General features: G+C 39.2%; 1 protein-coding gene across 1 annotated transcript in view; it reads right to left on the minus strand.

Moving 5' to 3' along the window:
- C22H9orf85 (chromosome 22 C9orf85 homolog) overlaps positions 1 to 26,753 on the minus strand; it is a 225,226-nt gene continuing 198,473 nt past the window's right edge. Inside the window, exon 5 of the mRNA XM_070590120.1 lies at positions 1 to 564. The gene's annotated coding sequence lies outside the window, so the exon portion shown is untranslated. The remainder of the gene's footprint in view (positions 565 to 26,753) is intronic.

Consider the following 26,753-nt stretch of genomic DNA (forward strand, 5'->3'; position numbering starts at 1 on the left):
GATGTTTATTGATGTTGTTACATGTGGTTGATGGATTGAGTCATTGTTGTGTAGCTTTAATTAAAGCGAATCTTCTTAACCAGAAGGAATGGTGGTGCATCCGGGTAACAAGGGCTCAGCACTCCTCAGGTCACTGTTAGCTCTTCCACACAGTGCACAGTTCTGCTTCCATTCCCAGGCAACTTGTAGCCGCTTCTTGCAGGACCTGGTACCCTCTGCTCAGCCACATGTGGGAAATCTTGGCTTCCCGACTACTCTCATCCATTCTCTCCCCTCAAACTTGATGACTCCCTTAAATTGTGGGCCCTCCTGCAATTCTGACTGCCATCCTGGTATCCCAGGGAAATGCTCTCCAGGCTGCTGAGGTTTGGAGGAAGAAGGGAGAACAGAGCTCTTATATTCCTCTTTGAAACATAGCCCAAGCACATAGCAAGCCAGCTTCTGGTTAATACTGTTCTTCTGACCAGGGCAAAGTATGCAACAAATGGTACTTATTGTGCCTCCAAAGTCTCATGGAAATAGCAGTTCTGATTCTTCAGCTTTTTCTATAGCCCATGTTGAAATCTAGGTGATAATAGAAAAGAAAGAGCCTTAGAGACCACTGTTCAATGGCATTGCACTACTCTTCTCTAGTGTCACTATTCCCTGTCAGTCATGGCTCGTTTCAACCCTCACCAACTCAACTTCTCTGAAGAAAATCCAACACTGGTCTGCACTTTCAGTACCCAACCTCACTTATCACTTCTTTGGAAGAAAAGAGACTCCTTTTGGTATGGATGCTTCCTAAAGCCCTGGCTGCTTCTTCAGCCTCTTCTCCCTCCAGTCTCTCACATACTGTGCATCTGCTCTGCTCACATGTCTGCCTGCGGTGCCCTTAGGCCACCTTACACCACATCTGCCTCATTTTACTAACACTCTCCCCTGGCTAAACCCTTCAGCTTAATTGCCCACTCCCACCACCGTCCAGGAAATCTTTACACTCCTCTCTCTTTCAGGTGTTAAGCGCTCCTCCTCTGAGTTTGTGGGGTGCTATAATTATTCTTTTACTAGTCTATCTCCCCCAGAAGATTGTGATCTCCTTAAGGACCATGTCTTCTTTCTTTCTTTCTCTGTATCCCCTTAACAGAGTGCCTGACCAATAGGAGATGCTCAATAGACTCATACGAACACTGAATTTTAAGAGATGGCTCTATTGTCTATATTTTAGCAATAAAAAATAAGAGGCTATAGTGCCTGTGTGCTAATGGTGAGCAATCCATTGGGACTAGAACCTACGAAAGAGCTTTATTTCATTTATTTAGTTTTCCAACATTGCATTATGAAAATTTTCAAACATACAGAAAAGTTGAAGAACTTTGTTTCTTAAGGTCACATTTCTCTCTACTTCAGACGGAGCCACGTGGTCTCAAAACTCCCCAATTACTGGGTGGGACCTGTATATTCTAAACCTTTCATTGCCTAAGGGAAAGACATGATCAGTCTTGGACGATCAGTTTCGACATTTTGGTCCCTCCCACTAAACAGAACTTGACTGTTTAAAAATGCTTTCTCTTCTACTATCTCATTTTGAGCCTCACCATGACCCTATAAAGTAGGCCCAGGGTAGATTTTAACCATTTCACAGATGGGGAACCTGGGGTTCAGGAGGGTGGGCTTGCCTGTCCAGTTAGTAGAGGATGGACCTGGGTGTTGACTCTAGTTGTTCTCACACGTTGTCTCATCACAGTGGATTGCAAAGAATGTCCACTCAATTTTGCCATGACTCACTTGGTCACTGCATTGTGGGTTGTCATCTACAACTTTCACATTGTACGTGATTTTCCAACCATGTCCACAGTGTGCCAGTGACACACAGATCTGCCCAGAAGTGAAACCCAAGTGGGTAATGGACGTTGAGGAGAAGGACAATCCAATCAGCATAGGTCAGTAAGAAGATCCAGTGAGAATACCATGGTTTCATGGGGTACAGAGAGCGAAGGACAAGGCAGGTTAAATGAGAAGTCACTTTCCTCTCCTATCCAGGAGAGAAGTTGTCATGACACAGTGAAATAAATGCCTGCCTATTTTATTTATTCTTTTCATGTAGCTAAATCTATCAGTTTCCATGGTGCCCCATGTTCACCATGGAAACTCTGACAAGCTCGTTATGCTTTAGAGAAAAAAAAGGCACACCAAAAATCTGAGATGGGATAAATGCATTCCTTTTAAAACTGTGTACTTCTGAGTGGGAAGCCTTGATGGAGGGCAAATCATAATGGTTTTGATTTTCCAGTTCTTAAGTGAGAATGCAGGTTTGCATGCCCATCAAAGAAGTACCCTTTGTCCCTCAAAATGACTTTATTGGAGTAGCAGTAGTTATGTCTGTGAGTATTTTACTTCTGGGTTTACTGACAATAGAGAGAGATGGCTCAATCCTCAGTTAGCGGATTTTTTGTGAGAATATAGTGCTAGTCCCTATATATTTTCTTGTTCTGTTTGTTCATTCAACCAATATTTATTGGAAATCTGTCATGATAGGTGGTATGCTAAGCACTGCGGATATGACAATGTATGAAACAGATACTGCCCTGCCCATATGCAATTTATGCTAATCTTCTTTCTCTCCATCACCAATAGGACTAGGAATTAATAGTTTTCATTGTGTTACCATAACATTTCCTTAGCATGATTGGTGAATAGTGTATTATCATATATACTTACATATCAAATTTTAAGCAATATGAATATAATAAAAGGCACTTAAGATTGAAGCTGAAGTGACTCATTGATAACAAGGCAGAGTTATGTGATTTCTTTAAACTGTTTTAAAGAAGTCTATTATTTTTAAGTGGCTACTTTATTACTTTTGTAAAATTGATATATGTTCATTTTAAAGATTAGAACACTAAAACTACACTCATATCTCACTATCCAGCTGTATCATCACCACTAGCACCCTTGAGTTATGGGGGTTTTTTTTGAGGAAGATTAGCTCTGAGCTAACATCTGCCACAAATCCTCGTCTTTTTGCTGAGGAAGGCTGGCCCTGAGCTAACATCCATGTCCATCTTCCTTTACTTTATATGTGGGATGCCTGCCACAGCATGGCTTGCCAAGTGGTGCATAGGTCCACACCCAGGATCTGAACCGGTGAAGCCCAGACTGCCAAAGTGGAACGTGCAAACTTAACTGCTGTGCCACCAGGTTGGCCTGAGTTTTTTTTTTCAAATGTTTCTTTTTATCTATTTATTTATTTATTTATTGGTGAGGAGAATTGGCCCTGAGCTAGCATCTGTTGCCAATCTTCCTCTTTCTTTTTTTTTTTTCCCCAAAGCCCCAGTACATAGTTGTATAGCTTAGTTGTAAGTCATTCCAGTTCTTCTATGTGGGATGCCACCACAGCATGGCTTGATGAGCTGTGTGTAGGTCTGTGCCCAGGATCTGAACCAGTGAACCCTGGGTTGCCGAAGAGGAGCGCACAAACTTAACCACTCAGCCACGTGGCTGGCCCCCACCCTTGAGGTTTTCTTCGACAAGCTCTAATATAGAAAAGACAAAAGATAATAGACAGCCTAGAGGTTTGTAGAAAGGAAAAGTAAGCTAGAGGAAAGCTACCTCTACATTGTAGAACAGCAATTAAATTGAGAGAGAGACACATATTTTATCTGAATTTTAGTGAAAAAAAGGAAAACTTCAAAACAAGAAGATTGAGTTGCAACTTGAATTAGATTTTATTCCAGGCAGGTGCAGGAAGGCTTTTTCCCTGGCTTGAAAGTATGTGGCTTCAGTACCATGTACGTAGCTGTCTCCATCACCTACTCATACTGCTCATCCTTAGAATCATGTAGCACCTCAGCAGAGATTATCTTGTGCCACTTTCCCACTATGACAGCAAGTTCAAAGCAATTACTATTGACCTAGTGTTACTTTGTCTACATTTCTGTCCTAACATGGACTATAAAGATACCCTCCATTTAATATCAAGGGATAAGCACTAGATGGAATCAATATCTATAGGTTTCTATTCCAGATCAGTCCCTGACCAATGATGCCTTGGAAAAGTCATTCCCTCTCTTTGGTACTTAGTTTCTTCATCTGTAAGATGGGAGGTCATGTATTATCACTGGTTCCAAACTTCTTGACTCCCAAGGAGTCATTTTCTTATTTCTCCTGCTTAGACCTTAACTTTTAAAAGATTTTACCCATCAAAAAGACAAGATAGATACTTGATACAAGTTTTTGTTATTTCCCTATTTTTCATTAATTAAAGAGCAAATTAACTACCAATCAGAGCTTCTGATCAACATGAATTGTCTAGTATTCTCATGTTAAGTTAACATAATTCAAACCAAGAGCAGATCCAACATTTTATTTGCACATGCAATCTATTTCAAGTTAGACAAATTCTGTTAGGCTTTGTGAAATGTTAGAAATAGCTTAAGGAATACAGTTTTAAATTTGTTGAGTAATCCTCCTTAGTATCCTGGGACTCTGGGTTGATAAAAACCAAAGTAGGGTAGAGAATTATTAACATAATTTCACACGTTTTTGGAAACTGGTTGTCAGTTTTTGTGCCTTGAACTAGAAGAGTTTCTTTTACACATGTCCGACATGCCCCGTAGACAACCGAGACCCAGCAGATGAAATGAATCCTATTTAGGTGCTAATTCTTGAGACACAGAGAAGGGTTGGTTTTCCTCAAGGATATCAATGCGCAGCTCAAGTGGCCTGAAGTTGGGAAGACACTGGCCCCAGCTAACAATGTGATGGTTGATATACTAAGAGCTGTCGCATGCATGTAGAGCCCATGCTCCTGGAAGCCATGCCAACCTCGGGCTCTACCCTAGCAGAAAGCCAACTATTACCATCCTTAGAGAAGCTATGCGATTAGCACTCCTTGGGATAGGTGTACCTTTCATATGGAAATTAAAGACTAACTGAAACTCAAGTTAAATGACAAAATAATGATATTTTAAAGAAAAAAGTTCTGAGGGATTCTTATAGTATTATTTGAATATATAAAATTAAACTTATTTGGGAAACTATAAATGAATGTCAAAAATTCCTTCCTCTCTGAATATTTCCAAAGGGATGATTTTTAGTAATACGTATAAATGAAGGAACTTACCATTTATGAAAGACTCTTCCATGTGAAATGCAAAAGCCACTAGTTATATTTGTGACAAAAATAATAGGGGGGAAATCATCTAAGAGAAGCAATTTTTATTGTTGCTTTTGTAAGTTTGGCTTGAGTTTTCAGAATTCTTTGTGTAACGGCCCATAAAAAGGACTCAGTAAGTGTTAGATGAACTAATGTTACATTATATACACTCAAATCTCAATTCAGACTCACTCGTTTTTCCATTAAAATTGCAGTAGCGTACATAATACTATAATATGCTGTGAAGTGAAGAAAATGTAACTTGAGTTTGGGGCACATGGAAGTAGAGACTATAAATTGAAAGTGGCAGAAAACCAGCCCAAACTCCTTAAGCCAAAGGAGTCCCCCCTCCCTCCCTCCTTCACACAGACTACCTTCTCCAACATCTCTTTCCTCCTGGCTATGAGATGACAGCAATAGCTCTAGCCTTTAATACTCTCCCAAGTTCAAGTGAGGGAAAAACTGAGCAACCTCCCTCAAAAGCTCCAGGAAAAAAACAAAACAACTAACAAACTCATCACCTTATTTGCCCCAGTTAGACCAATACTCAGTCCTGAAGCAATCATTGTAGCAAGGCAATGGAATGTGTACCTTGACTTGAGTCATACGCTCCACCTCTCAAGGACAGAGGTGGTCCCCACCTCATAAAGCACAGGAGCTGAAAGTGGGGAAGGGGGTGGTTTTCCAGACAAACTGGAAAAGATAAAGCGTCCAAATGAAGGTGAATGGATGCTGGGTAGCAAAAACAACAGATGTTTATTAGGATGTGATGAGTACAGGTTTCTTCACTCAAAGTTATTGACTTATCTCAATGGAATAATAAATACAGACATAATTAGAAATATAACCGACATAAATATGGATGAAGTGTGATAGAATACATGATGTACGTGAAATAATTATATTGTAACATGCTTTCCTGTTTTCTCTCAACAAATTTTGTTTTGTCCCTACTGTAAGATAATGTGCTGCATGTTGTGCAGGATATAAAAGTAAGTATGACATCGTTCCTGTGCTCACACTAAGAATCAATCACAAACAGAAGGGATCTTTTTAAAAATAAAGTGCATAGTGGAACTACTTTTTAAATTTTGATTACAGACTACTCTCTCCTTAGAAGGACATGAATATAGATCTGGTCAGAGATTCAGCCACTATGACTTACAAGAAAGCTATTTAGCATTTTTGGTGCCATAAGGAATTTGCCTATTTGCCATATACTTACTTTATGTAAATGGTAGACATTTCCAGATATGGGACATTTTGATGGGGTTATTTCAATGGAGAGATATTATAATGGCCTGGAACATATGACATTACAATGTCCATTTGATCATTAATTTTCACGATCTTTACCTATCCCTTCTGCCATCCTGCTATTGGTAATGAAATCCAGTTAAGTTGCAGTTTGACCAAATACACCAAAATGCCTAGTTCAAATGAGCCACATCACAAAGCCATACTTTAATCATTTCTGTTGGTCAAACTTAATCTTAAGGTAAAGTGCTAGAAAGAGAGATGGCAGGCCATGCCTGGTTCATGGTATGTTAGGGTATGGCATCATGCTCATAAAAACAACATACAATGAAACTCATGGAAAGATGCAATGATATTAATGTTTCATAAGACCAAACAAAAACTTAGTACATAAGTTTTCTTCCTTCCCCAATCAGTTAGATATGGTTGATTTTGCTGTTGTTGTTATTTAATGTGCTGGGCAGGTTACCACTTCCTGCCCTTATCCAGTCTCCGACCCTCTCATCCATTTAGTCAGCAAGCATTTGTTGAGCACCCACTATATTCTAGACCTTCAGCTAGGCCCTGGGAATCAAAAGATTAAAATGATATGATTCTCGTCTTTAAGAAGCTCACAAGATAATGGTGGAAACAGACAGGAACATGGGTGAACTATGATAAGCTGTATACAGGTCTGTCTCTTCTCCCCTTGACCTCTGTGACCCCATCCACCCACCGGAGAGCTCTGCGCAGACTGGGTCTGTCTGCTTTACCACTGCAGCCACAGTGCTTAATGCAGCATCTGGCGTGTTATACTCAATAGATATTTGTTAGATCCATTAAGTGCAATGATAAAGATATGCGAGAGATATAAATATTTAAGAAACTTCTTATTGATTCCTCAGAAGAGTAAATATGCACAGAGAGAAGTGAGTCAAGGGCAGTGATTCTCCACCAAAGGTAGTCTGTTTCCTAGAGAACATTTGGCAGCATCTGGAGACATTTTTGATTGTCATAACTTGGGGGTGCTGCTAGCATCTAATGGGTAGAGGCCAGAGATGCTGCTAAACATCCTATAATTCACAAGATAGCCACCACAACAAAGAATTATCCAGTCCAAAATGTCACTAGTTCTGAGGTTGAAAAATCTTTGTCTAGAGTAAGATCCTCAGCCACAGGATCTTAAATGTCCAGTGATCTTTGAACTACTAGAAGCAACATGGTGTCTTAGACAATGATGGAGTTGAAACAGATCTCAAAGTTCTAAAGCATCTTAAATTTGACTCCAATCCCCCAAAAAGTAAAATCGTTTCTTTTGGATAAATTTTGGAAGGTGGCTATAATTGTTTTTCATGGGTAGAGAGCTCACTTCTTTGAGCAATGGCCATTTCCTTTATTAGTTTTAATGTTCATATTGTATGTTATATTGAGCTGAAAGATGTATTTCAAAATGTCACGCAATTTGCCCTAGTTCAACTTTCTTGAGTAAGAAAGAGGAAATCAGTACTCTCTCCCACATGTCAGTCCTCCAGGTTTTGAAAGTGGTGGTGATTGTCCTAAGTTTTTTTTCCCCCACCATATTCATCATCCCACTATTCTTCTAGGCAATTAAGAGGAATGGTAAAGAGTATATTCAAAAACATTGGATGTGAGCAACTAGTGGAACATGAGATGTCTCTAGATGATTCAGAAGATGATTTCAGCTGTCTCACAGACAGTACATTAAACAACATTGAATTACACATAATTATAGTGGGAAAATTACTTCCATTTGAATTCTTCAGTCCTTCTTAAGTCAAGGACACCTTCTTAGTTTGGTACTAAAAGGTTTACTAACCTTGCTAATTTCCCTTTTTAACAAAGAGAGAAGAGACCTCAGAGTTAGAACTTTCTGCAGGCAACAGTATCTAGCTAGACTCCAGCAACATTATTTTGTTTACAATGTATTTATGTTTATGGTTTCTTTGTGTTTATGAGAAAGGGTGCTGTTTTCCCTTTTATAGGTGTAGCACAGTTTGTTTCTCGTTTATGGTTTTGTTTACAGTTTTCTAGTTAAATAATTGAGCTTAAGTTTTAAAAAGTGAGATTTAAAGAAAAACTAATTACAATGCAGATTCACAGATTGGACAAAATCAATATAGGTACCACGTGTAACTTCTGAAGTTGGAGAAATAATGGCAAACCATGGTCATGGAAACAAACGGATGGGTAGCCAGATCTTGATTCCATCACTTATTTATTATGTGATCTTAGGTGAGTTATTTAGCCCTTTAAACCTCAGTTGTCTCATATTAAAAATGGGAATGTAATAATATCTATTTCCTTGAATTGTTGTATTAATTGGGGCTACACATGTATGCATATCTAGCAAATAGTAGATGCCTAATAATCTTAACTCACTTCTCTTCTACTCTTACCTACCTCTGTTCATTCCCGCCCCCAGGTAGCTCCCTTTTGTGGTTAGTGCCCTCTGGGAGACTGATGTCATGATGTGGACATGAGCTTTTGAGTTATCTCAGTCTGAGATCAAATCTGGGCTTCCCTGCAAACAACTTATTAACCCCTCTGAGCTTCAGTTGCTGCAACTTTCTTTAAAAATACTTCACAGGGATGGTGTGAGATTTGGATGATACCCAGCGCATAACCTGGTACATGGTAGGTTCTCAGTAATTGTCTCTGTTGCCTCTCACTGCTGAGTCAATATTTCATTTAAAGGAAGACACTGTAGCAATATTTTTGAAACATACAACTGATGCTGAATACATTGAAATGTCTTCCTTAATCTGAACGGGATGCTTCTATTCATGCAGCCTAAGGTTACACCTGCTCCGTTAGCATCCGTATCATGTTATTTAGACAAATTGTACTTTTCAATCTTTTCTAGCCTGACTGTTAATAGTATCTATCCTATACAAATGTAATTGACTTTCTGAACCTAAATCCAAGGCTTTACATTATCATAAATGATGATCACCTTCTTAGTTTTTAATCTAATGTCTCAGTTATTTCTCAAAGTCTAATGCCATTCACAGAATTATTGTGTGCCAAATAAATTAATGAGCTAAGGCATTGTTAAGGGAGATGAGGATGTCAGGGGCAAAGACGTAGTCCAATGGCTCACCTCTAGACCCTCACTCTAACTTGACCTTGACTATTATCAAATACATTTTGATGTGGGGGCTCAATCTGCTCTGAATTCTACATATTACACTGTAATTTACATGACAGTTCTACAACTCTCCTCAAAGATTTTATGAAATAGTCTGATGCCTTGCCCAGGTCAAGATACGCCACACATTCTATCATTTTCATTGCTTAAAAATGAAATATTTTCTCCTCAAATGGCAAAAATGTATTATTTGTATGAAAAACTTAGAGTAATCATCCATTTCAGTCTTGTGAGCCTCTCAATAACAGCTTTCCTAATGCTCATCCAAACATTAAATGGGGCTTGATGAGGACAGGGATGCTGCTGTATCCATCCTTCCATCCCCAGGACACAGCACACCTTCCTCAGAGTAGATGCCCCTGGGTGGAGATAAGAGCAAAATGATGAAGGGCCTGGGCCTCGAAATCAGACAAAGCTGGATCTGAATCCTGGACCTACCACTTATGACTGTGCAATCTTGTGCATGTGGCTTCGGCTTAAATCTCACTTCCTCAAAATAGAAATACAAATACCCACTCTCAGTTTCACTATTAGAAATAAGTGAAATAATATACATATAATTCTCAGGACAGTAGTTGGAATATAGGAGGTACTCAAATATTATTGCTAGTTTTATTATTTGATCATGTGATTAGTTTTATTAATTGCAATTTAAAACTCAAAGAAAAAAATAGGCCATGATGTCCAGGGCCATACCTTAACTCTTTCCTGGGTAAAAATATATTTATTCAGAAGAGAATGTAAAAATGGGTCAGTCTTGCCAGTGAAAATCTAATTGTGGATACTGGTGTGCAAAAAACCAAAATGGAGCAGAAACTCTGTATTTAGCTGGCATTGTCTTCCCTAAACTGTAGAATCTTGTGGCTCCAGAGAAGTATCACTCAGTAGGGAAGTAATCAACAAGAAACCTGAGTTATTGCATGTCATAGACCCATGTGATCTGGACCAACCACCTTCTTTGCTAGAACCACAGTTCCCCCAAGGGAGTCTGGTCGACTGGGATGTCCTCAGCTCTATAATAGCAGCACCAGGATTGACACCAGGCAAAACTGTCAAGGGGAAACTCCTCTACTTCTTGTCATGTCTCACTAACATTAATTCAGTTCTATGTACTCTTTTGTACCCAACTTCTTTCCCAATAGATTCTGAGGCAGGATTTATGCATGTTTACAAACCCATAACAACAGTCAAGTACCTGCCTAGAGCACAGTACGGTTTATGGAGCATCTTCAGAAATATGAATTTGGGCCTCACAATCAGCCAGGGAGGTAGACAGGGCAGGCATAGCACTTTGCATTTTACAGATGAAGAAATTGAGATAGAGGAACATTAAATGCCATAGCCAAGATTGCAGCACTGGTTCTCTAAGATGCCCAGCTCTTTGCAAATTAGGTCATGGCTCTTTCCATCACTCTAGTTAGTCTCTTAGTTGAGCAAACTATTTCAGCTGAAAACTGGTGTTTATCCCTATTTACAAAGCCCCTTCCTTTTTTTCTCCACTTATTCTGTTTTTTGTGGTCTTCCTTATCCCACTTACAACAATGGTTTCCACTCTTTGACAGGGAATAAAGAGAGACTCTGATAGGTTCTTATGCAATAAATGAGAAACGCAGGGAGAGTTCAATGTGTAACCCAAAGGAACAGAAGGCTAAACATGGACAGAAACTTGATGATCACACGCTCATCCCTGTGATAGCTGAGATTCCAGAAGAATGGGATGGGGGATTGGCTTCAGTCCTCACAGCAGGCTCCCCTGGCTTACATCTTGAACCTTGTCCTAAAGCAGCACTGCGTTATACAGAGTGACTGTTTTGGACCCCATTCATAGAGTTATGGCCATGTTTTATTATAGTAGAATTTCTAGTGTGTTTGGAAGAATATTACTAGGAAGCCAGTTAGTATAAGAAGAAATGGGAGAGCTCTCTTAATTCTCCTTAAATTGTAACCAGAGTGAACGTCTGTTCTGACTATGGGAAATCAGGATGATGGAAGCCCAAGGAGTTTAAAAACAAATGACCAGGGAATAATTTCCACGTGGGCTAAGGTCACTTGGCTAATCTAAAAGCAAGTATTCACAGCTTGACATTCCTGAAGAACAATGTTCATATATGTAAGGGATAAGCTATACACATTGCTGATTTTTAAAATAGAAAAGAATTTGTGAAAAATAACTGATATGCTGGAACCTGCAAATCACTAGAAAACATAGATTGAAACCAGAAAAAAGAAAGCTCAGAAATTGCTTCCTAAGCAAAAATTATTTCTTGTTATTAAGAAAGAATGGTTCTCCCCAAATTGATTATCACGCAGGGTGCACCCAGCTGCCTCCTTTTCTTTCTCTATTACATTTTGTCCTTGGAAATGATTAGCACCATCTCATGTTCAGGTACAAATATCCAGGCAGGGCCACCCTGCATAATGGGGTCTTGTAAGCCAGAGCCACAAATATGGACCATTAGGTCAGATACAGGGACATTGTTCTGCTTGGGGATGGGGTGGTGGGAGGTGAGGGGACTCCAGGAACCGTAACTACTTGAGTCCAGCTGAACCATCAATGGCCTGAGAGTCTCTTGGTGTGTCTGGGCTACTGGTTCCCTATGGGACATTCTTGGAGTACTATTCTTGACACCAAATCTGCATCCTCTTGATTGATTTGGAGATCTTCAGAATGATACAGCAATAATAAAAATAGACATGTCATTTGCTATCAAATTGGGCAAGAGAGAAGAGGTGCTAAACATGTTGTTTCCTTTCTCCATTGTGCAGTGCTGTCTGTCACAGCAATTCCATCATTTCTACCTCACTTAAAATGGGTCATTGCTTTTGTCATGCTTCTAGGAGCCATCCTGCAACCTGCTAATGGGTCCTGTCTCGGGTCCTTGTTGCAGTATTATTACCTCCTGTATTGTGGGAGAGTGTTCTCATATTGGTAAACTTTTATGTATCCAAATTTATCTTCCACCTATGCTGGTTGGGCACCCTCATGCATAGTCTTGTGCATAGTCTCCTGGTTGGTTGTTCTTGAAATTGGACTAGAGGAGATATAGTTCTTTCCCTCCCTTAGCAGTCCCAGCAGGTCCTTGGCAGAGTTATTTTGTGACATAACCCGTTATTGACCTGGTGGTTGAGAAGGAAGATGGGAGAGATCTTGAAGAGAGTATAATGTCTTGCAAAGGAGAGGCCTTTGCATTAAATGCAAGCATGGCGTGTGTGTGCGTGTGTGTGTGTGTGTGGTGTGTGTGTGCATGTATAGCCCTTACTAAAAAGGAGGAGTGTGCCATTTGTGCAGGCTCAGAAGGTTCAAGGTAATCTAGAGATTCAAGACTCTTGGAGGGGCGTGTTCCACCTACCAGCAACAGCATCCTCACTGGCAGCCAGGGGATGATGATCATCTCCAAAATCTCATCTTAGTATCTGTACTCGTGGTCCAACCGTGGTACCCATTGTCATGGGTTGTGATGCAGAACCCAAGAAGGAACTTAGGGAGTGCTCTTGGGATCGATACCTGTGTTAAGAAGCAGGATTGGGCACAGGAAAAGGATGAATTTCCATGACCCATGATCCAATTTCCCTGTTGGCTCCTCAGACAGATCTAAATTGGGGGTTAAGGGTCTTTATACCTCCCTGAGCAATAAGTCATTTGATGAGGGCTGCCCCAGAGAAGAGTCATGACCTAAGGTGAAGTTTTCTTCCAACACAGCAGAAGGCTGACAGCTACATGCTATCTATTGACAACAGGGGAAGTAAATCCTCATTCTGAAGAGGGATCAGGTTGTCACATCACAGCATCCACCAAACACACAGCATCTCAGTTAATCATTATAAAAACATGTTGTGGCTTTTATAATTGTTGCCATGATATTCATAAGGAAATTGAAGCACAGAATGTTTACATAGCAATTATCTCAAGAACGCACAGTTTTGGAAGTCATACCAACTCTAAAACAACTACTTAATTCTGCTGTTATAACATGAAAGCAGCCGTAGATGATAGTGGAACAAGTGGCCATGGCTGCAATCCGATAAAACTTTATTTATAAAAACATGTGGTGGGCTGGATTTGGTTCATAGGCCACGGTTTTGTGACCCTTGGTTTAGAGGGTGCAACTAGAGCTCGGCTTTGAAAGACGAATAAGCTTTTCTTTTGAGTAATAAGGGAAGGGCTTTGCAGCAAAGCGAAAATGCATGGCATGATCAGGAGTGGCAAGTAGGTAGCAAAGCTACAGCACAGGGCTCATGGAGCAGGGGTGGGGTGGGATGGGGTTACAGCTGAAGGCCGTCATTATAAGAAGGGATGGGAGGTGAGGAGAATGCAGATGAAAAAAATGGAAACCTCTCGGGGCTGGCCCCGTGGCCGAGTGGTTGGGTTCGCGCGCTCCGCTGCAGGCGGCCCAGTGTTTAGTTGGTTCGAGTCCTGGGCGCGGACATGGCGCTGCTCATCTGACCACGCTGGGGCGGCGTCCCGCATGCCACAGCTGGAAGAACCCACAACGAAGAATACACTACTATGTACCGGGGGGCGTTGGGGAGAAAAAGGAAGAAAAAAAAAAAAAAAAAGGAAGCCTCTGAGTGTTTGCCCAGGCACCTTTATCTGTCTGGAACATTTCCCCCGCATCCTTTGCCTAATTAAACTCAACTGACGCTTCACAACACAGCTCAGGCAAGAATCACGTTCATAACAAAGCCTTCATGGACCCTTTCCCCAGCTTCAGGCTGGATAGGTGCCTGCCTTGTTATTCCCAAACCCCTTAGGAACCTCCATCATATAAAAACACACTAAATGGTCTGCTTGCATATATGTCTGTCTCACTATACCCGTGGTTTTTAACTTGAGCTGTACATTTGGAAGTGGATCTTGGGTATCAATATAGTGCAAAAGCTCTCCCATGATTCTAAACTGCAGCCAGGTTTGAGAATCACTACACTATACTGTGAGCTCCTCCAGGGCAAATATCTCCTCCAACTTGTCTTTTATCTCTAGCAATGGGAACGTAATAGATTCTCAATACATCATGATGAATTGGGAATGAATGGAAGCTCAAGAATGCTGCGATGAAGAGTTTAGACTCAATGTGTACAGACAATTTTAGAAAAATTTTCAGCCAGGTAAGCCTGTTACTAGTAATAGCCTGTGTTACACGGTGGTAAGTTTGGATGACTCAACACCCTCCTTTTTTCTTTTTTTAAATTCATACTGTCCTATTCATTACTCAGTGCATAGATCATCTTCTCTGAAAAGCCTTCCTTGACCACTCCCAATAGAGTTCTGTTTTCCTATTTCCACGTTATCACCATGCCTTATACACCCTTGGATCATTGGGTATAACACGCAGTACTGTAATTGCTTAAGTGAAAATTTCCTCTGTTGGACTGTGGCTTCTTGAGGGTAGGGACATGTGCTATTTGTCTTTATGTCCTCTGAGTTAGGCCAGGCACCTATCTCAGGACACGTGCTCAATACTTATTGAATGAAATAAAATGAGATTGCTGCATTCTCATAACTTACCCATTAACCAGAATTCCCAGATCTCAGTGTCATCATCTTCCCATGGCTGTTTTACCCTCATGTATTTGATGAATGTTTTGTGTTTTACAAAGCTGATACAGTTGAAATAGTAGAACAAAAATCTACCAAAAAACCTGGCATGGGAGCTGGTGACCAGCTCTAGGGAAATTGCAGAAATGGAGATGTCTGCCACGGTGCTCTCTGCACCCTATGATCTTCCACTGGGGCTCCACCTAGGTCCACTTGTCCCTACTCATGTCTCATTCTCAAGAAAGCACTCCTGCCCCCTCTCCCACTCTCTCAAACCAAAGTTGCCTTTCCTTATTTGGTGCCTATCAACTGAGTGATAGGAGAAAAATAAGCTGTACTTAATTGCGCAAAAAACTTGGACTGAGAGTTAAGAAAAGCAAGTATAGCTCTTGCCTCAGCCTGTAACCAGTTGAGTGTCTTCAGCTCTGTAGGTCTCCACTACTCTTCAAGGAAAGTTCTTGATCGTCATTCTCTGTAAATCAGGCACCAGACCTCACCAAAATATTATTCATTTAAGTGCACTAAGTTATGCATATTAGGTAGATTTAAACCTCCTGGGAAGTAAACCCACACATTTATGGACAGCTAATATTCAACAAGGGAGCTAAGAGCATACGATGGAGAAAGGAGAGTCTCTTCAATAAATGGTGTTGGGAAAACTGGACAGCCACATGCAAAAGAATGAAAGTAGACCATTCCCTTACACCATGCACAAAAACCAACTCAAAATGGATTAAAGACTTGAATGTAAGACCCGAAACCATGAAACTTCTAGAAGAAAACATAGGCAGTACGCTCTTTGACATCGGTCTGAACAACATATTTTCAAGTACCATGTCTCACCGGGCAAGGGAAACAAAAGAAAAAATGAACAAATGGGACTACATCAAACTAAAAAGCTTCTGCACAGCAAAGGAAACCATGAACAAAACAAAAAGACAATCTAACAATTGGGAGAAGATATTTGCAAACCATATATCAGATAAGGGGTTAATATCCAAAATACACAAAGAACTAATACAGCTCAACAACAAAAAAACCAACAATCCAATTAGAAAATGGGCAAAAGATCTGAACAGATATTTCTCCAAAGAAGATATACGGATGGCCAACAGGCATATGAAAAGATGCTCAACATCATTAGCTGTCAGGGAAATGCAAATCAAAACTACAATGAGGTATCACCTCACTCTGGTCAGAATGTCTATAATTAACAAGACAGGAAACAACAAATGTTGGAGAGGATGTGGAGAGAAGGGAACCCTTGTTCACTGCTGGTGGGAGTGCAAACTGGTGCAACCACTATGGAATGGAGTATCCTCAGAAAATTAAGGATAGATCTACCATATGATCCAGCTATTCAACTGCTGGGTATTTATCCAAAGAACTTGAAAACACAAAGGCATAAAGATACTTGCACCTCTGTGTTCATTGCAGCATTATACACAATAGCCAAGACTTGGAAGCAACCTAGTTGCCCATCAAGAGACAAATGGATAAGATGTGGTATTTATACACGATGGACTACTGCTCAGCCATAAGAAATGATGAAATCCGGCCATTTGTGACAACATGGATGGGCCTTGAAGGTATTATGCTGAGTGAAATAAGTCAGAGGGAGAAATTCAAATACCATATGATTTCACTCATAAGTAGAAGATAAAAACAACGACAAACAAACACATAGCAACAGCGATTGGATTGGTGGTTACCATAGGGAAGGGGGAAGGACGGAGGGCAAAAGGGGTAATTAAGCTCACATGTGAGGGGATGGACTATAATTAGTTTTTGGGTGGTGAACATGATGTAATCTACACAGAATTCGAAATACATCATGATGTACATCCGAAAAAAAAAAACCTCCTGGGAGAATCTGTTTTTTAAAACACTCTTATCTACCTCAATAAGCCATTAAATATTGAAAGATGTCTATATGGGATTTGCACCCACCACCCTGGCCACTCCTTTTTTGGCTTACTATAACCTACCACCTTTATTCTCTCATTTGATGAATAAAAGAAAACTACTTGGCATCTTATTTCAGAAAGATGATCACTTCCTAATGTGAATGCAGGATTAGAACAAGGGCATCCTATGTCTACGTGCTACAAGAGTTTGGTGTTTAACTGTCTTTCTCTTAGTGCCCGCTCAGCACAGCATTGGGGGAAGTGCCAGAGGCCAGGAGAAATATTTCCAGTGTCATCCAACAATTTCCAGCAGACACGAGTCATCTCCAGGTCAGGGAATTTCCAGGGAAGGAAATGCTCTGGCTCAAGAATTTGCCTTTCCCGTCTTGATGGCAGCAAAAGTCCTGATCCCAGGCTGATCTAACCCGGGGCCTTTAAATATTCAACTCATTCTGCCAACTCCTCTGCCCTGTTTTCATGCTAACCAAGCAACCCTCTGTTGACATTTGGCTTCTCATCTGGGTTTCACCAGCAGAGATTCTTTTTGGCAATTACACTTCTCATTGTCAGTTAAATATGCTAGCATTTTGGTTTTTACATGGAGTCTATTGTAAGGCAGGTAAGCATTAATCTGTCTCCCCATATCTGGGAAATTCTGGGCCTCTAGCAATATCTGGAGCTGTAAGACTGAAGGCCAGAATGGGATGAGAAAAATATACTGCAGCAGATGCCATGAGCCCTGTGTGGGTCCCAAGCAGAAATTTTTCTTCAGTGAATCCCTGACTTTATCCTATGTACCAACAAGTCCTAACTTGGTCTGGAAGCAGGGGGGTAGTGATTGATGCTATCTGAGGACGGTGGACACAGCAGAGGATGCCCAAGGACCTGGAGGTAGAGTGGAGAGGACAAGCTCAGTATGGCATGGCCAACATTCCAGGAGGAGGCAAGCAGTCAATGGAGACTCCAGTTGTGCCTAGCTTATTCTCTGGCTTACTCATGGAGAGCGGCTGCTGGCCTATTCTGTTGAAAGCTTGAATATGTTTTTAATCAAAAGAAAGCTAAAATTGGTGCAATTTTATTCCATCTCTCATTGACAGGCAAGGACATATTTCAGACGCTCTAAAAGGAACTCTAGTGAGAACCCCCCGACCTGAGAAGTGAATTTGTATTGCTTTGATTATGTTGTTATTCACTATTTTATTTTTATTACCATGTATTGCATTCTAAAAATAAGTTAGGTGCTAGGCAAACAACTGAATCAGGCTCAGGCCCTGCCTATATAAAGACGCTGGCCGCCAGCCTGTCTCACAGGACTCCTCTGAGGGTTTAGAGCTGGCTTGAAAACTGGTAAAGAATTCCTACAAGGAGTTGTCAAAATCCTAATCAAATAACTAGTCCGCTCTAGTTATGTCAACATTATATGTTTATTATATGATATTATATATATCTCAGCATTGGAAAGTGAATAGTAGCATCTATCGTCCATTGTTGTTGTGAACATAATGGATATAAAATGCCTAGCACATGACAAGTCCTCAAAAATGATAGTAGTTGTTTTTAAATTATTATCATTATTACTATTACAATCAGCAAAGACATTGCCAATGTAAAACAAATTTTTCATAAAAATGGCAATAAAGCCATGTAACATACTGCCACTCTACCACATTCTACCATTCCAGTATTTGAACCCCTTATTTTTAAGAGAACGTAGAATGGTGAATGAGCACATTCACCATTTTATATTCACTTAATTATAGAGATAGCTCTGTAAATACATCAAGGATAACATGGTGGTGATAGGCAGGTGCAGAAGCAGCCATACAACTCATCGACCTCACCTCTTCATTTCTATGCCAGTTACATTCATTTCCTTTCGAGGTGAAACTATTTTCCATTTATCAGAAGTCCCTTCTCTGTGGGGATATGGGAAACTAATAGCAAAAATCCAAGAAACCACTAAATGGGAAAATCTGGAAGTCTTTGGCTCAAGTGAAACCACCAAGCAAAATAGCTGACAGAATTGAGATAAGATTCAAAATCCTCTCTAATAATGGTTCACAGTCGCACGTAGATAAGAAAAAGAACAAACAGGCCAAAAGGAAAAGGTAAACAGATGCATAAAATCTCAATGGAGAAAACCATTTAACCTCTTTTGGTGGAATTGACTTCCTAGGTCATCAGTTGGTAGAAGACAGTAGGGTTTACAAGGCTCACTCTCGTACAACACTTCATTGATCCTCACAATGATGACGTAGGCAGATAACCGAGAGAGTGTCCGAGGACTAGCCTGAAAGGAAAGAACAGGCAAACCTGCACACACATTGTAGATTCTCCCAGGAAAGATTTACTTTCATATCTTTTTTTGCTGTTCGTCTCAGAAGAGATTTATTTTCTCATCAATTTAAAATAAAAAACTGGTTTTGACTCAACTGGGTTCAAATGCTTATTTTTTTAAAAAAAGGATATAATTTCCACTCCACTCCAAGTTAAGCAGTCCACTAAATAAAACAAGTGTCATGCAGTTTAAAAAAGATCAGGCCAAGTTAGACATAAATAAACAAAAATTTAGGATGCAACAGATTTCCTGATCATTTTGAATGCAGATGGCTGATTCGAATCATGAGGGTCACAGAGAATTTTTCATTCTGGAAAGTTTCCTGGGAATGACTTTGTATGCTCTCCTTGAATTGATGTGACTGTTGCAGGCTGGCAGTTTGCTCAAAGAGAGACCCAAACACTCTCAGAAAAGATCAGGCGTGTTGTAGGACAAATTTGAAATAGGGAGCAAAACACTAACCAGTTCTCCAACATCCCTTTACAATTCTTTGTAAACCTCATTCCTATCTTGTTCTAACTGGGCAAGCAGATGCGGACAGACTTAAGGTTGAGACACCATTTGCCTGTCACTACAGGTCGTAACCACTGTTCAACATCTGACAAGTTTGTTAGTCACCAATTTATTAGATAGCCCTGCATAGTGTCTGGAATATAGCAGATGCTCAAAAAATGTTTGTTGAATGCGTAGATGGATAAATTAATAGGTACTGAGGAGCCCAATAAAGGAAATACCTCTTTTTTCAGCCAAGTTTACAAAATTTAGCAAACCAGAGTCAGAATACTATAGAAGGCCCCTGTCTTTATTTAAAAACATTTCTGAACCTGCCCTTTACCGTCCTAATTCATAGAAAAATCATATCCATTATATATCTACAAGTTTCCTCTAAGTAACTGTTGAGGATCATGACTTTGGGTAGGATGGGGATAAAGTTAGAAGTTTCTAAGGTCTAGGAAACATGAGAATAGAGTCTGTTCACTCTTAGAAGACAGAGATTCAGAGCTAAGTGCTCTGAATCTAAGACATTACCCTACCCTGAAATATCACCCACGCTTTCACCCTAAGGAACCCTAATGTCTGTAACTCTATCATTGACCTGCTGCAAAATCTTCTTGTTGAATGTGTTGATAAACATTTATATCGCTGTATCACAAATTTATTCTTTTAGTATTCTGATAACAGTATGTCATATAATTGGTCTCCTTTGTAATTCTAAGTAGTTTACTTTATGCATATAAAAATATTATTTTAAGAAGGAGTCCTTAGCCTTCTCCAGGATGCCAAAAGGGTCCATGGAACAAAAACCATTAGAAACCACCGCTTGAAAGGCAAGACTCTAATTTGCATGCCTCATTTCCACTCTCATCCAATTGGCAGAACTTAGTCATGTGGTCACATCTCACTATAAAGGAAATTGATCAATGTAGTCTTTATCTAGGTCAATCATGAGTCCTTTGAGTTCTCTCTCTCAAATTATCCAGGATTCAAACATAAAGTATCAGACAGCCCTAAAAATAGTTTTCATTTGTTCTAAAGAAGGTGGTGACTATTTTATTATATTGGAGGTTAAAACCCTGCTCATCAGTGGTTTGCAAATAAGATTGATCATCAGAATCAGCTGAATGCTTTGAAATATACATACTCCGGGCTCCTATCCCCAGAGGTTTTGATTCAGTAAGTCTGGAGAGAAATCCACATACATATATTTGAAGTATTCTGCTGTGGTTCTGATGATCACTGGATTTGAGAAACACAACTTTCGATTATTGTTTACTGAGTACTAATCTGCAGGAATCCAACAAGTCCCTCTTATGAATAATTTATACCCCTCCCTCACTTCTCTCTCTCTCTCTCTTTTATAGTTTTTGATCCATAATAAATAAGGTACTGAGATATTTAAAGAAAGAGCATGTCATCATTTTCTCACTTGATGGAGTGGCAGGTGGCCTGCATAATGATTATGAAAAATAACTCACAATAATATAGTAGTGTCTTTATTTGTATTAGACCTTTTCTTCTCAAAAAGAGAAAAATTATACATGCGTGTGTGTTTGTGCGTGTGCTTAGTAAGTGCAGGTGAGGTGAAGAAATGGACACCCAGAGAGATACATGCCCAGTGGTCCATGGTGCTAGGTGTTGGAACCAGAATTCAAACCCAGTGGTTTGAATCCAGATAGGATGCTGTCAATATCTCACTATTCTGCTCCTGCGCCTATGGAACATGTAAAGTCAGATACAAAATAGGCAGCAGACATTCAGGTCTGAAGGTCAGGATAGAGACCTGGGCTCTAGATAGAAATGTGAGATTTATCAGCAAACGGAAGTAAAGCCATGGGAGTGGATGAGATCCCCAGGACAGCATTTGCAATGAAAACATTTGTATTTGTGATAAAACAAAGACAGATCTGAGGAATTTTAACACATAAGGGGTAGAGAAAAAAGAAGCAACTCACAACCCAAAAGACTGATTAAGTACGAGAAAAACTAGCAAGGTGGGTGTTTTATGAAAGTCCGTGGAAGAGAATGTTTCAAGGAGAAAGCTGTCAACAGAGTGAAAAGATGCTACAAGTCAACTTAATGGAGGGACTCAGAAGATTTTTGGCTTTAGAAATGAGCAGGTAATTGATGCCGCTGCCCAGAGTGGTTCCAGTGATGTTGTGGGGCCCATGCCAAGCTGCAGTGGGTTGAGGTGTGAGAAGTGAAGTGGAGACAACAAGTGAATACAAGTCTTTCAGGAAGTTTGTCTATGATGAGATAGAAATTGGATCCAAGAGAGGGTTTTTCAGAGACAAACAAAATGGTTACAAAATCATCTTGTAATCAGACAGAGTTTGTTTTGAATCCCTAGTTTGCCACATACATGTTGCATAATCTTAGCTGGTGCTTAACCTTTCTGAGCCTCAGTTTCCTCATCCGCATAACATGAAAAACAACATCAACCTTAAAAAGAAGTTGAAAGAAATAAGTTAATTAGATTTAAAAGCATTTAGCTCCGTGCCCGGGACAGACTAAATGCTTAGTAAGTGGGAACTGCCATTTTATTAATGCTATTCATATACTATTCAAGAAGATATAGAAATGCCCCTGGTTGAAGTCAGAAGCTGAAGATGTAGGAGAGGGGGCTAATTTGTGGAGTACAGTCCCTGAGAGGACACGAGAAGATGCGATCCAAACCACAGGCAGAGAAACTAACCATAGAAAGGAGAGTGGGTCAATGGGTGCTGAGGTAGACACGTTTGTATAAATGGAGCAAAGTAGAGCCATTTTCTGCCTGATGCTTTCTATTTTTCTGAATGATACAAGTGTTGAGGTCATGTGTTAAGGAGCAAGTGGTAGAAGCGTAGGTTCCATGAAAGCAGAAAAATTTTAAATGTCCACCATGGAGAATCCAGGAAGCTATCCGGAGGCTGCTGATAAACACGGTGGGCCTTACAAAACATATTAGGGAATTTGAATCATGTCTCAGGGAAAATGACTCGACTCCCAAAAATACGTGCATCAAATGAGTCATGTTAAAAATAGCACGTTTTGTGTTTACTGGATCACTTTGTTTCTCACTGACAATGAAATGGAATGATGGAAAACAACAAAAGCCTCCACTGCTTCTAAACAGCCCCTCATATCATTCAGTTGCATAAAGATGCCATTTTGCTCAGAGGTTTTTAAAAAATGCTGTGCATCTTTGAGAAGAGTATTGCTGTTGCTCATAATTATTGATATGACTCATCCATCCTATTGATAAGGGTGTTTACACTGCTTTAAATAGCACTGGGAAAGAGAGAGAAGCAGGCAAGCAGGTTTTTAAGACAGTAAGTTGCTGTTCTTGTGATGAAGTCTACAAGGTTGAAGCTTAACTTCAAATACAATAGATTAAATTTTGAGGGTCAGAACTAAAGGATGTGATTCTATAGTTCACACAGCAATTTGTGACTCTTTTTGGTAATCTTTAAATTATTAAAAACCCATATCTCTGCCGCAGAAATCACAATGGGAAAACATCCCACAATTTGTTATAAAAAATACCACTAATTGGTTCTTTATGCTTAGTTTGGTTGATAAAGTGTATATTTTTATCAAGCCATCATTACCAAAATAAACTAATGATGTTTGATCAGGAGTAATCAAATAGAGAGAGATTTTTTTTTCAGATCACTCACTTGAAAGAAAGAACATTTGTTCGTCTCTTCCTTTTCACAAAAATACATGTTAAGTATAAAAAACATAAAAGAACCAGCTATATTCCCATGATAATGAAGTAGTCACTGTTCACATTTTGCTGTATGTATTTCCCACATTTTTTCTAAGCATTTACACATATCTGTGTTTTTAACAAAAGAGATCATTCTATTTTGAAACCTTTTTTGATTTGATAATACACATTTATGAACATCTTCAGTGTTATTAATCTTCTGCAATTTTTTTCTTTTTTTATTTTATTGAGGTCATATTGGTTTATAACTGTGTAATTTCAGGCGTACATTATTATATGTCAGTTTTCTGTATAGACTGCCTCATGCTCACAACCAGTAGTCTAATTTTTATCCATCACCGTACATATGTGCCCCTTTACCCTTTTTGCCCACACTCTCACCCCTTCCCCTCTGCTAACCTCTAATCTGTTCTCTTTATCTATGTGTTTGTTTATCTTCTACATATGAGTAAAATCATATGATGTTTGTCTTTCTCTGTCTGGCTTATTTCACTTAACATAATACCCTCAAGGGCCATCCATGTTATTGCAAATGGGACAATTTTGTCTTTTTTATGACCAAGTAGTATTCCATTGTACATATATACCATATCTTCTTTATCCATTCATCAGTTGATGGGCACTTGGGTTGCTTCCATGTCTTGACTATTGTGAATAATGCCGCAATGAACATAAGGGTGCACAGATCTCTTTGTATTGTTGATTTTATGTTCTTTGCATAAATACCCAGTAGTGAGATAGCTGGATCATACGGTATTTCTATTTTTAATTTTTTGAGAAATCTCTATACTGTTTTCCATAGTGGCTGCACTAGTTTGCATTCCCATCAGTAGTGTATGATGGTTCCCTTTTCTCCATATCCTCCCCAACACATATTTCTCATCTTGTTAATTATAGCCATTCTGACAGGTGTAAGCTGATATCTCACTGTAATTTTCATTTACATTTCTCTATTAGGGACATTGAACTTCTTTTCATGTGCCAGTTGGCCATCTGTATATCTTCTTTGGAAAAATGTCTGTTCATATCCTCTGCCAATTTTTTGATCAGGTTGTTTGTCTTTTTGTCATTGAGTTGTATGTGTTCTTTATATATTTTAAAAATTAACCCCTTGTCAGACATATGATTTGGAAATATTTTTTGCCAATTGGTGGGTTGTCTTTTCATTTTGTTCATGATTTCCTTTGCCTTGCAGAAGCTTTTTAGTCTGATGTAGTACCATCTATTTATTTTTTCTTTTGTTTCCCTTGCCTGAGTAGACACAGTATTTGAAAAGACGCTGCTAAGACTGATGTCAAAGAGTGTACTGCCTATATAGTTTTATGGTTTCAGGTCTTACATTTAAGAGTTTAATCCATTTTGAGTTAGTTTTTGTGTATGGTGTAAGATAATGGTCTACTTTCATTCTTTTGCATGTGGCTGTCTAGTTTTCCCAGCATCGTTTATTGAAGAGATTTTCTTTTCTCCATTGTACGTTCTTGGCTCCTTTGTTGAAGATTATCTGTCCATAGGTGTGTGGCTTTATTTCTGGGTTTTGATTCTTTTCCATTGATCTGTGTGTCTGTTTTTGTGCCAGTACCACGCTGTTGGGATTACTATAGCTTTATAGTAAGTTTTGAGGTCAGGGATTGCGATGCCTCCAGCTTTGTTCTTTTTTCTCAGGATTGTTTTGGCTATTTGGGGTGTTTTGTTGTTCCATATAAATTGAAGGATTCTTTGTTCTATTTCCATGAAAAATGTCGTTGGGATTCTGATTGAGATTGCATTGAATCTGTAGATTGCTTTAGGTAATATGGACATCTTAACTATGTTTATTCTTCCAATCCATGAGCATGGAATATCTTTCCATTTCTTTATCTCTTCTTTGATTTCTTTAAATGATATCTTATAGTGTTCAGTGTATAGGTCTTTCACCTCCTTGGTTAAATTTATTCAAATGTATGGAGACTAAACAACATGCTGCTGAACAACCATTGCATCAATGAAGAAATCAAAGGAGAAATAAAAAAACACCTGGAGACAAATGAAAATGAAAACACAACGTACCAACTCTTATGGGATGCAGCAAAAGCTGTGCTAAGAAGGAAATTTATAGCAATACAGACCTACCTCAACAAAGAAGAAAAACCTCAAATAAGTAATCTTAAATTGCAGCTAACAGAACTAGAAAAAGAAGAACAAACAAAGCCCAAAGTCAGCAGAGGGAGGGAAATAGTAAAAATTAGAGCAGAAATAAATGAAACAGAGACTACAAAAACAATAGGAAGGATCAATGAAACAGAGAGCTGCTTCTTTGAGAAGATAAACAAAATTGACAAACCCTTAGCCAGACTCACTAAGAAAAAGAGAAAGAAGGCTCAAATAAATAAAATTAGAAATGAAAGAGGAGAAATTACAATGGATGCCCCAGAAATACAAAGGGTTATAAGAGAATACTATGAAAAACTACATGCCAACAAATTGGAACCTAGAAGAAATGGATAAATTCTTAGACTCATACAACTTCTCAAAACTGAATCAAGAAGAAATAGAGAATCTGAATAGACCAATCACAAGTAAGAAGATTGAAACAGTAATCAAAACCTCCCCAAAATCAAAAGTCCAGGATCAGACGGCTTCTCTGGAGAATTCTACCAAACATTCAAAGAAGATTTAGCTTTTATTTTTTTTCCTTTTTCTCCCCAAAGACCCCAGTACACAGTTGTATATTCTTCATTGTGGGTCCTTCTAGTTGTGGCTTTTTTTTTTTAATCAAAGAAGATTTAATACCTATCCTTCTCAAACCATTCCAAAAAGTTGAAGAAAACAGAATGCTTCCTAACTCATTAGGCCAACATTACCCTGATACCCAAACCAGACAAGGACAACACAAGGAAGGAAAATTACAGGCCAATATTGCTGATGAAGATAGATGGAAAAATCCTCAAAAAATATTGCTAAACCGAATCCAGCAATACATTAAGAGGATCATATACCATTACCAATGGGATTTATACCAGGGACGCAGGGATAGCTCAACATTTGCAAATCAATCAATTGATATACCATATTAACAAAATGAGGAATAAAAACCACATGATCATCTCAATAGATGCAGAGAAATCATCTGACAAGATCCAACATCAATTAATGACAAAAACTCTCAATAAAATGGGTATAGAAGGAAAGTACCTCAACATAATAAAGGCCATATATAACAAACCCACAGCCAACATCA

Source organism: Equus przewalskii, chromosome 22 (genome assembly GCF_037783145.1).
Source record: "Equus przewalskii isolate Varuska chromosome 22, EquPr2, whole genome shotgun sequence".
Taxonomy (NCBI): domain Eukaryota; kingdom Metazoa; phylum Chordata; class Mammalia; order Perissodactyla; family Equidae; genus Equus; species Equus przewalskii.